Below are 11,438 nucleotides of genomic sequence, written 5' to 3'. Positions count from 1 at the left end.
CCCACCATACATGCCAACAATTTCGAGCTAAAACCTCAGCTCATCACCCTCGTGCAGAATAATTATTCATTTGGAGGAGGTGCTCAAGAAGATCCTAATCAACACTTGACCACCTTCTTGAGGATTTGTGACACAGTGAAGTCCAATGGAGTCCATCCAGATGTCTATAGGCTGCTCTTGTTCCCTTTTTCACTCAGGGACAAGGCATCCAAATGGCTTGAATCCTTCCCAAAGGAAAGCTTAACTAATTGGGAAGAAGTGGTGAACAAGTATTTAGCAAAATTTTATACTCCTCAAAGGATCAATAGGCTAAGAACTGAGGTGCAGACTTTTAGACAACAAGATGGTGAGATACTTTATGAAGCATAGGAGAGATTCAAAGACTTGACAAGGAGATGCCCACCAGAGATGTTTAATGAGTGGGTTCAACTTCACATCTTCTATGAAGGTCTTTCCTATGAGTCAAAAAAGGCTGTGGATCATTCATCAGGAGGGTCTTTAAACAAGAAGAAAACCATTGAAGAAACCATAGATGTCATTGAAACAGTTGCTGAGAACGACTACTTCTATGCCTCTGAAAGAAGTAACACTAGAGGAGTAATGGAGCTGAACCACATGGATGCACTGTTAGCCCAAAACAAGATGATCACCAAGCAGCTAGCAGATCTTACTAAGAAGGTGAAAGAGAACCAAGTTGCAGCAGCCATCACCTCATCACCAGCTCAAGAAGGAGTAAACATAGGAGAAGAAGGTGACTGGGAGAAGCCAACTATGTGGGAAACTCACCTAGACAAGTCCATGACCCATACTCCAAAACTTACAACACTGGATGGAAAAATCACCCCAACTTTGGATGGGGAAATCAACAAGACCAAGGGCAAGATCAGAGACGCCCCAACTTCGATTCCAACAACAATCAAAACACCTCACAGAGATATTACCAACATCCATCTAACCAACCTTCTCAACCACCTAATCTCAACCCACCATCATTAACAGATGATAGGCTTTCAAAGATTAAGGCTCTACTTGAAAACATATGCAGAAAAGTCCAAGACAACAAAGTGTTTAAGGAGGAAGTGCGAGCTAATATCAAGAACCAAGGAGAAAACATCAAGAGATTGGAGTCCCAAGTAGGGTACCTATCTCAACAAATTCCCAAACCCATTGATGGATTCCTCAGTGATACAGAGAAGAATCCAAGAGGAGAAACAAAGAAAGTGAGATGGAAAGAATGCAAAATGATAACCACAAGTGATGAAGGGAGTATGAATGGAGTAGAACACCTCCAAAATAACCAAAAGGAAAGCCAGGAGGAAGAAAGCTGTGCAACTCAGCTTACATCCAAGGAAGAGCTAAAGAAAAAGGAGGTATTGAACCCATATGCACCTTTTCCCCACAGGCTTAAAGGTGGTGTAGCAGGGAGAATGTACTCAAGGTTTCTTTATATGTTTACATCTCTAGATGTAAATATACCATTCATTAAAGCCCTCCAACAGATGCCTTTCTACATCAAGTATATAAAGGAGCTACTAGCCAGAAAAAGTCCATTGAAGGGTGGACAAACAATCAAGATGAACAGAGATTGTAGTGCTCTCATTCAACCAGGGCCACCCACAAAGAAGGAGGATCCAGGGAGTTTCCACATTCCTTGTGCCATAGGAGAAACAATGATTGACAAAGGGCTTTGTGACTTAGGAGCAAGCATCAATCTAATGCCTCTCTCCCTCATGAAGAAGCTTCAAATCAATGAACTAACTCCTACTGATGTAATTATCAGATTGGCTGACAAAACTCAAAAACAAGCAATAGGGGAGGTTGAAAATGTGCTGGTGAAAGTTGGGAGCTACTATCTTTCCACAGATTTTGTTGTTCTGGAAATGGATGAGAATCTTATTTACCCCATCATTCTGGGAAGACCATTTCTAGCCACAGCTAGAGCACTCATAGATGTAGAACGAGGAAAGTTAGTGTTGAGAATACATGATGAACAGCTCACCTTCAATGTTTTCAACCTCTCACAAGAAGCAGATCATGAAGACAACAAGATGATAGAAGAGCCAAACGAGGAAGCACAAATAACACAATTGGAAGCCCCATTGGTTGAGAAGCCATATAGTTAGGAAGAACCATGTTCAAGGGTGATCCAAGGGGAACCAGAACCACCAGAGTCATGCAAGATCAATAACAAGAATCCCGTAGAGAAAGGATCCATAGAAAACAAGACAACATCAATGGAAACAAAGAAAAAAGCTCCAAGGGGATGGAGAAATAAGAAAATTCCTACAGAAAATTTCTCACCAGGTGATGAAGTGATTTCTACATACTTTCCATCTATACCACCTCACCTCCCCACTATTCCATCTCAGCTACCTCCTGTGTACACTATCAACAAAATCATGTCCTTAGAGCACATGGAGCTTATCAACAAAGCTAATGGACATAGGTTCACTGCAAGAGGGGAGGACTTCAAGCACTATCAGCCACCTTGACAAGAACCAAACGTCAAGCTAGTGACGCTAAAGAAGCGCTTCATGGGAGGCAACCCATGTTCTATAACTCTCTCTTTCTTAAATTTCTAATAATAGCAATAAGGCAATTTCCATGGAATTTCAAATTAATTTTGACAACTAACATAAAGCCCCTCTACATGTAACTTATAGTACATGATAAGTTTGGTGTTCAAAGCACACCAAGTGTGGTTTGAACACACCTTATGAGGAAAGTTCATTCCCCAAACTTGTTGCACCATGTGATTACAAACAAGTTTGGTGTACCAACGTGCATGCATGGGAAGCTTAATGTTTAATTGATTTGCTTTCATGGAAAGCATTTAGTCATATAGAAACAAAAGAAAAAGAGAAAGAAATATTTTATTTGTTCACACTTTTTCCCACCAAAAGTTCAATTAACCTATTGCATTTACTTTTCGTATATAGGGAATCAAAAAGGACATTGATGGTACTTGATAGGACAATTAATAGAAGGAGATTTGGCCACTACACCAAGGGAATTTCACACTTGTCTTCATAGGAAATGTCCTTGGAAGTGTTGCCATGCAACATTGGGAGTGGATAGCTTTGGAGACCGAACCAAGACCTTCATAAAAAAGGTGATCCATGTGCTAATTCAATCTCAAAACCCCAACCGTCCACTATCAAAACAACACCATCAATCCACACCCTTCAACAATTGCCATCCCTCTATATAAACCCCTTCACACAACCTTTCCGTACACACCCTGTATCTCCATTCTTTTCTTTTCACTTCTTTCTCTCGGCTATACATACTTCACGTACACCTTGTATACTCACCTCTTCTCCTTTTTCTCAAAACACATTCCTTCAAGACTCATTCTACCTCAACCCGACCAAACTCCATCTTCAACCCCTAACCTTTACTATTCAACTCCCACTCATGGTCGCATCAAGCTTCAAGAGGCGAAGAGGAAAGGAGCCAATGGAGCAGCTCTCCTTCGACACCGGGAGATTCAAAACAGCCTTCCATGAGCTCGAGTTCAAGCGAATAAAGGACAAGAAGATACTGCCTGAATCAACCTTCCAGTTCGATGAAGATGAGTGTCCACAAATTCGGGAGAAGATTGAAAAAAGGGGTTGGGAAAAGCTCACTAATTCGAAAGCAAGGGCAAATGCAAACCTCATCAGGGAATTTTATACAAATGTGGTTAGAGAAGATAAGACCACAGCCCCCACCTTCAAGTGCTATGTAAGAGGAATAGAGGTGGATTTTAGCCCCACTGCAATCACTAGAGTTCTCCAATTGAAATCCCCACGTTTTGTTGAACTTGGTTATCAAGAAACAATAAATAAAGGCGCCAACAATGATGAATTGGAAGAGATCGTGGGTGACATATGCATTGTGGGATCTGACTGGGAAAGGTATTCAGATAAGAGACCCCGGTTCATCAGGAGAAGAGACCTCATCCCGGAAGCCAAGGGTTGGTTTGAGCTTGTGAGACGATCTGTCCTTCCAGCAGCAAACAATTCTGAGGCCAATATTACTCGAGCTACCATGGTACATTGCTTGATAAAGGGTGTAAGCATCAATGTGCACGAAATTATAGCTGAAGGAATCCAAGAATCAGCCGAGAATAAGGATTCAAGTGCTAGACTTTGGTACCCCAGCACCATCCTTAGATTATGCATGAAAGCCAAGGTAGTCTTTGAGGACAGCAATCCAACCTGGATAGGTCTTGGGAGATCACTTACATTCCAACGCATAACCCATGTGACTCCAGCTCAACAGCAGAAAAGACCCCATCTAAGGAAGAGGACATCAGAAGAAGCACAAGAGGAAGAACCCATCCATGAAGAAACCCAACGAACAGAACATCATCAAGACGGGTATTATGACCCAACCAACATCAATTTGGGTCACATCCGAGGAGCCATTGACGACTTATCAAGAATATACATGGAAGGACAAGAACAACAATTGCAACTTTAATCTCAGAGAATGGATCGTCAAGAGGAAATGTTAACAAATTGGATGAATCAACAAAGGGAATGGCAGCAACAGTTAATGGAGCAGCAATAAGAGCACTACTCTCAGCTCACTCAAGCCATCAGTCAAGTGTCTGAAAGGCAAGAAAGCCAAGATAAACGCCTTCAGGAACTCAATCAACGCCAGATGAATCAAATGAAAGCATTCAACCAATTTAGCGTGCTAAATGAAGGAAGGCAACTGCATCGAGAAGAATTCAGCATCAACACTCAGGCAAAGTTAAACTATGTGGTTGAGCATATGCATCACCTACACCTGACATCCCAAGTTATGAGGCAGTTCGCAAGAACTTAACTGAACAAGAAGAAGGGAAGGTAAAACAGCAAAAGGAAGCATTAAAGAAGAAGATGGAGGATGCCGGATTCTGGAAAAAGCTGATGGGGAAGCACAAGGGAAATGGAGAATCAAGTAATCAAGGAGAATCCCAAGGGAGCAAAAGAGAATGAGCACATCAACAAGTGAAAGGTGGTGAAGTTCCTTCTTAGTTTACCTTCTTTTTCAAAGCTTTAAATAAGGAAAATCATGTATGAAATAGAACATGCTTCCATGGTAGCTTAGGATTTTCAATTATGCATTTAATTCTCCTTGCTTAGGTCTATGTTATTGAGCCTAATGTCTTGAATGCTCACTTTCACCTTTCTTACTTGTATGCTTGTCTCTTTAAGTTAATCAAAAAGAAAATGTTATGGAAAGAATGAGAGTGGAGTCATTTTGTGAAGTGCATTCTGAATGTTTGTGGTAGGATGATTAGTAAGCTAAGTTAGTTCACCAAGAAAGGAAAGAAAGCAACTATCTATCCTAAATCCTATGTTTGAGACACATTCTCTGAGGCTAGCTAAACAATAAGATCCCAGCAAGAAAAGAAAAAGAGCAATACAAGTGAAAATAAGAAAGGGAACACAATAAGAAACAATGCTAGGCACCAAGGGTTTCGAAATTGAGGCATGTGTCTGTGGTGTTTATGTACAAGGGATATACTTGGATGAATAAGCTCTTAGGGGTGCCTTATCACTTGGTAACTTGGATTAACTAATCCGGGATTATCAGCTGAAAGTCCAATATCAAGAGTAACCCTTGTTACAGAGCACTTAGTAACCCAAAGAGGTGCTGGACACCAAGATCTCAAGAAAGAAGAATAACAAACCATGTGCCTGTGGTGTGTATGTATGAGGGAAAGAGACTTGAGGGAGTAAGTCCTTAGGGGTGTCTTAACACCTAGCACCTTAAAACCAACTAGTTTGGGAGTGTTGGCTGAAAGCTTATCATGAAGAGTCGCCCTCTTACAAAGCACCTAGCAAAAAGAAAAATAAACTTTGAAAAAGAAAGAGAAGGATCAATAAGAAAGAAGCCTCAAGGGATGCAATCAAGAGAGTGACTAGGGATTTGATAAAGGCTTGAAACCTAAAAGGAAGGAACCTAAGTTGCTATGCATGAAACTCCATGAACCAGGAATGCTACTTCCATTTTATCTTCTTGTTCTTTCATTTCATTTTTCTTATGCTTCAGTACTTGCTTAGGTACAAGCAAGCTTTAAGTTTGGTGTTGTGATGCCAGGGCATCTAGGCCAGTTTCACTGGCCTTTTCTTTACTGTTTTAGGGTAGTTTCATGCATTTTCCTAGTGAATAAGGCAAGTTTTGGGTGAAAATACACTTACACCTTCATTTAAGCAACTATTGTGAATTTTACAAGATTTCATTAGATTTTTGCCAGAATTGCATGATAACTTGATGATGCAGAATCTCATGACTTTGGCTAGAGCTTTGATGCACTTTAATTGCTTGATTTCAGGACAAATGAAGCATGGAAGAACCACGTTAGCATTCACGTTAATTTAGTTAAGGTGACTACTAACGTGGGATGGTAAAGAGCTTGTAATGTTAATGAGAAAAGTGATCACCAATAACGCCTGTGAAGCTATTCATAGCTTACGTTAAGAGCCACATTAACCAAGTTAACATGGTACTTAACGTAGAAGAAAAAGAGGACTCCACGTTAACGAGAAACATGAACTCCAATAACGTTTCTCCTCAACGTTAGTGGTAAAAGTGAACACCACTAACGTTGGGAAACTAGGCAATGCCCCACGTTAAGCGTCACGTTAACTTAGTTAACGTGAACTTTAACGTGGAAGAGGATCAACAACGCCAACGTTAGTGACACTCACTTTTGTCACTAACGTTAGAACATTAGCATTGCCTGTGTTAACTCTCACGTTAAGATTGTTAACGTGAAAGTTAACGTGGAGTTAGGTTCAAAGAACCAACGTTAGTGACACTCACTTTTGTCACTAACGTTGGGAGATGGCTTCATTACTACATTAAGAGCCACGTTAACTTAGTTAACGTGGGTTCTAACGTAGGGACTTAAGGCAATTGGAGCGTTAGTGACAAAGGTGAGTGTCACTAACGCTCTCGAAGGTGATAGATACCCACGTTAAAAGCAACGTTAGCCAAGCTAACGTGAGATCTAACGTAGGGGCAAGAGGCAAGCAACGTTAATGGGAAAAGTGATTCCCATTAACGTTTGCGAAAAGGGGCACAAGCCAACGTTAATGGGAAAAGTGAGTCCCATTAACGTTGGCCAAGGATTGAGTAAGAAACATTAGTAGTCAAGTTAAGATTTCTAACGTTGGAATTAACGTGGATACATAAGGGTGGAACGTTAGTGGAAAAAGTGAATGCCACTAACGTTCTCGCACCCAAAATGTATTCAACGTTAATCTCACTAAATGCCCAAGCCTAATTCATATTTCTCTGCAAGCTGGGCCCACTAAAGATGAGAATTGCTTCAACTCAAGGTCCAGAGCCCACATCCAAAACTTGAAGAACTCACTAGAAGATCATGAAGAGTAGTATATATAGGAGTAGTTTTGAACTAGAGAGAAGCTTAGCACTTTTGGGAACTACTCTCTGCATATTTACTTTTCTCTACTTCTAGCATGGATTCTTATTTTCTGCCATTTTTCTTCCTAGAGCTATGAACAACTAAACCCCTTTCATTGGGTTAGGGAGCTCTGTTGTAATTTGATGGATCAATTATAGTTCTCATTCTTCTTCTTCTTTCTTTTCTCTTGATCTTACTAGAAAGCTTTCGATCTTAATTCAATTGGTTAGTTATCTTGGAAAAGAAACTCTCCATAATTGGATCTCCTTTGAACCTTGGAAAAGGGATGAGGAAATCATGCTAGAAATGCTTTCTCATGTTGGACCAAATTGGGGTTTGGATGGATATTGTGACATTTAATCTTCCCAACACTTTGATTTGGAAATACATGTGGTATAATCAGTGACCACACTTTCATCTCTTTCTATGAGCAATTAAATCAAGGAATTGGGCAATTGTTCAAGCTTAGAGAGATTGGATTGCCAAGGAATTGGGATCCAATCACTTAAGATTGCTAAGGAGATTAATGAATGCATTGATTGAGGAAGAGATGAGAATGAACTTGATCCGGAGAATGCAACATCTCCTAAACCCAATGATCTCCCCATTTCTGATCTTACCCATTCTATTTACTTTCTGCCATTTAATTTCCTGCTCATTACCCCAACTCCCCATTTAAGATTCTGCACTTTAATTTCTGTTAACAATTTCTATTAGAAATGAATTTTCTAGCATTTGACTCCGTACCACTGAAAAGTTTAGCCGTACATTTGAAAGATAGCCCCCCCAAAAAAAAATGAAATGAATTCTCAAATAATTCCTTTATATGGATCATTCGGGGTTGAGACCAAATATCAAAATAACATTGCCAGAAATAAATGAGATAGTATCTTCATTTATTCATCAAAAAAAGCGCACTCTTTGAAGCCAGAATGGATTTTCCTTGTACATTCTAGTCATTTAAATTTCTGCATCTCAATCTCAATTCTGTTTAGCTCAACTAGCATATTCTTCTAACTAAAGTTGCTTGACCAATCAATCCTTGTAGGATTCGACCTCACTCTATTATGAGTTTTACTTGACGATAATTCGGTATACTTGCCGAAGGGAAATTTGTTGAGAGACAAGTTTTCATGCATCAGAAGTCATCAAAATCAAACAACAAAGTTACCTAATTGTGTCCGCACAAAGCTCAGAGACCCCTGAAGAAACTTTCTCGTATCCAGATTAGAGGCCATTCCCCAAACTTCTCGGAAGAACTCCACAACAGCCTCCTCAACCTCGTCCAAGTCATCCAGGCCATATTTCTCCACAAGAGAGGCCTCCAACCAGTAAAGAGAAAAGCGGAGAGAAGAATTTTCGTCCAAAAAAAAGGGATGGTGACTCTCTATGGCTTGAATTTTGAAGAAAAAGTTTCTAAAATCATGAAAAGACTCATCAAAGATAGAAAAACTTTCCGACCTTGAATAGCCCAGAAAGAGATCCACTGTTGCTTATTATTTTGCCCACTGAAGGGCTTGATCATATGAAAGAGATAGGAGAAGATCTTCGAAGAGGTCGGAAAATCCAGCTCTCGACTAACAAGCTGGTAAATTTTCATAAAATCCCAAGAATTGGGGTGGAGCTGGGTGGGAGCAACTCGGCAATGGTTCAAAACCTCTATCTCAAAATCAGAAAAAGACAGAAAAACCCCCAGACGGGTGAAGAGACTCTCGTACATAAAAAAGAAATGAGGATCAGCATCGGCAGCCCTCCCAAAACAAACCCGATCCTTAAGACCTGGGGAAATCAACTCATACTTAGGCTCATCATCATCAGAGCCACAGATTCTATGGTGGGTGCAGAGGTCGGTGATATAGTCTGTGTCTACTAGGGGTTCCTCCCCAAGAACAGTAACATCTACCCACTCGGAAACGTGATAAGTCATCTTTCTCAGTAAAAAGAAATAGGAGAAAAAGCGACAAAAACCTACAATGAAAAATGGAAAAAGATCACACACAGAACCTCTAAAAGACAAAATAGCCTCTCTCAAATAGCCAGACCAACGGACTCACCAATAGCATGCAAAACTCCCCCAAACACGCAAAAGATATCAAACCTAAATGATAAAAGGAGAAGGATAGAGACTAACCTTTGTTAATAAGCGCGAAGAGGAGCAGAGGCAGCAGCTGTCACAGAAGGAAGGCAAAAAAGCTTTTGTCTTTGAGAAAATAAGGATTCTGAGTAAAGAGTTGTCAGAAAACGAAAGAAGATGAAGAAACGAGAGGAAAAAGTATTTATAAATACGCCAGGCGCATAGGGGTAAATCGACGCAATCATTAAAGAAATGCGCCGTTACCAATGTAACTGCCCCCACGTGCAAATACAAAACACATAACAGATGCGACGTTTGATTAGACGCGGCTGTTGAAAATTCGAATCACGTCGGTTTCCAAAATCACGTCGGTTTCTACATCATGTCAGCTATGAGTCCGAGTTCAAATACTCAAGCCCAACTCGTAAGTAAAAGAGATCGGACTCGAGTAGGGGTACTATTCATACCCTGGCCCAAACTTTAAGGCCCAAGTCCAAATAATCTAAGAAGGCCTAATCCAAAGATTGGCCTTTGCTAACAACCGACCTCCTTCAAAGAGGTCGAACTCTACGCATACTTTGCTTCCAAAAAGTTGGGCTTGAAAGATAACTGGCAAATAACACTTATTCAAATAAATAACTGCCCCTAAAATCTCTCAAACCACTTCCAGAAGCCATATCTCAACTTCCCTAAGATAAAGGGACGGTTATCCTCCTTAAAAGGTGGAACTACTCCAACGGTAGTCATTGGTTCACCACTATAAATACACTGATACCCCTTAGGTATCTCTAAGTTCCAATACTCTCTAAACCTGCTAAAATCCCTTGCTGACTTAGGCATCGGAGTGTCTTTGCAGGTATCACCTCCCATTCCTTCATACACATAAGTCGGACGGCGGCTCTCGGACGCATACTGTAATGACCCAACTCCCAGTATGCCATGGTCATACAAGAAGCTAAGTGTTACCAACTTGTTCTTCCTAATTATTTACCATTACTTAATATATGAGCCTGTTCCTTGTTAGAACGTTTCCAATTTTACGAGTAACTTTTTTTTTGTTGCAGATGTTCAAGTAAAATAAGCAAGCATACATTGAGAGCCATTAAAGCAAGCATAGAGAAATATAGAAATATAGCAGATAATATACATCATGTACACTATAACAAAACATGTAGTGTTTACACAAGATCAAGTCAGTTTACATCCTTGTCATCCTACGTAGCTAATATTTACACGACACTCCCAGGGCCTGGCCCATACAAAAAGCCGCTAAACTGGCACCCAGGCTAGCCTAACCACTATATAGCTCCTGGCTCTCGGGTGTACTAACACAAGTGAGAGACTGACTATCAGATAATGTTAGACTAGAGTGTCATCAAAAGAATGCCCTTTCCGCAGCCAAACTATATCTACTCGTGGCCGTTCGGAGAATCGCCGTAAGGCTCGTCCATCTCCTCATCCTGCTCTATCTCTATCTCAGGATCCTCCTCCTCATCATCCGCAGCTATAACTATACCCTCAGATCCACCAGAAATACTGCTGTCACTATGTACAAAACCATTCGCGAGCACAGGTCCGTTCGCGTATATAGGAGCTACCCCATCGTCCGGTAGTGCCGGCTCATCAGGCTGTGGAAAGTCAGGGATCGGCTCAGGGGAAAGTCCCATTCTGGTGGTATCACAGGTACGTAGTCACCAGCTAACTCGGGCTCATCAGGAATGATAGGCTCGGGTTCCACCTCATTCAAAGGTTGAGCTGGTATAGGGTGCTCGGGGTCATTAGGAAAAGGATGTACCGGTGCGTCAGGATGTAGCCAGGATAAGGGAAAGTCGTAAGTAGCATCAGGGTCAAAATGTGGGCTAGACAGAGGATGTTGAAAGGCTCGATTAGGTAACGCATATCGTCTAATACGAGGCTCCAATCCCATGATGAAGTAACTGTGGTGTACCGGATCCT

At 40.9% G+C, this 11,438-nt stretch overlaps 1 non-coding gene across 1 annotated transcript; it reads right to left on the bottom strand.

Moving 5' to 3' along the window:
- Positions 1 to 306: 306 nt before the first annotated feature.
- On the bottom strand, positions 307 to 414 carry LOC130952760 (small nucleolar RNA R71). Its single transcript, XR_009074937.1, has one exon. It is a non-coding gene; the product is annotated as a small nucleolar RNA R71 (small nucleolar RNA).
- Positions 415 to 11,438: the final 11,024 nt, after the last annotated feature.

This window comes from Arachis stenosperma, chromosome 9, assembly GCF_014773155.1.
Source record: "Arachis stenosperma cultivar V10309 chromosome 9, arast.V10309.gnm1.PFL2, whole genome shotgun sequence".
Taxonomy (NCBI): domain Eukaryota; kingdom Viridiplantae; phylum Streptophyta; class Magnoliopsida; order Fabales; family Fabaceae; genus Arachis; species Arachis stenosperma.
The sequence above is the reverse complement of the archived record's forward strand: the minus strand, read 5'-3'. Positions and strand labels throughout refer to the sequence as shown.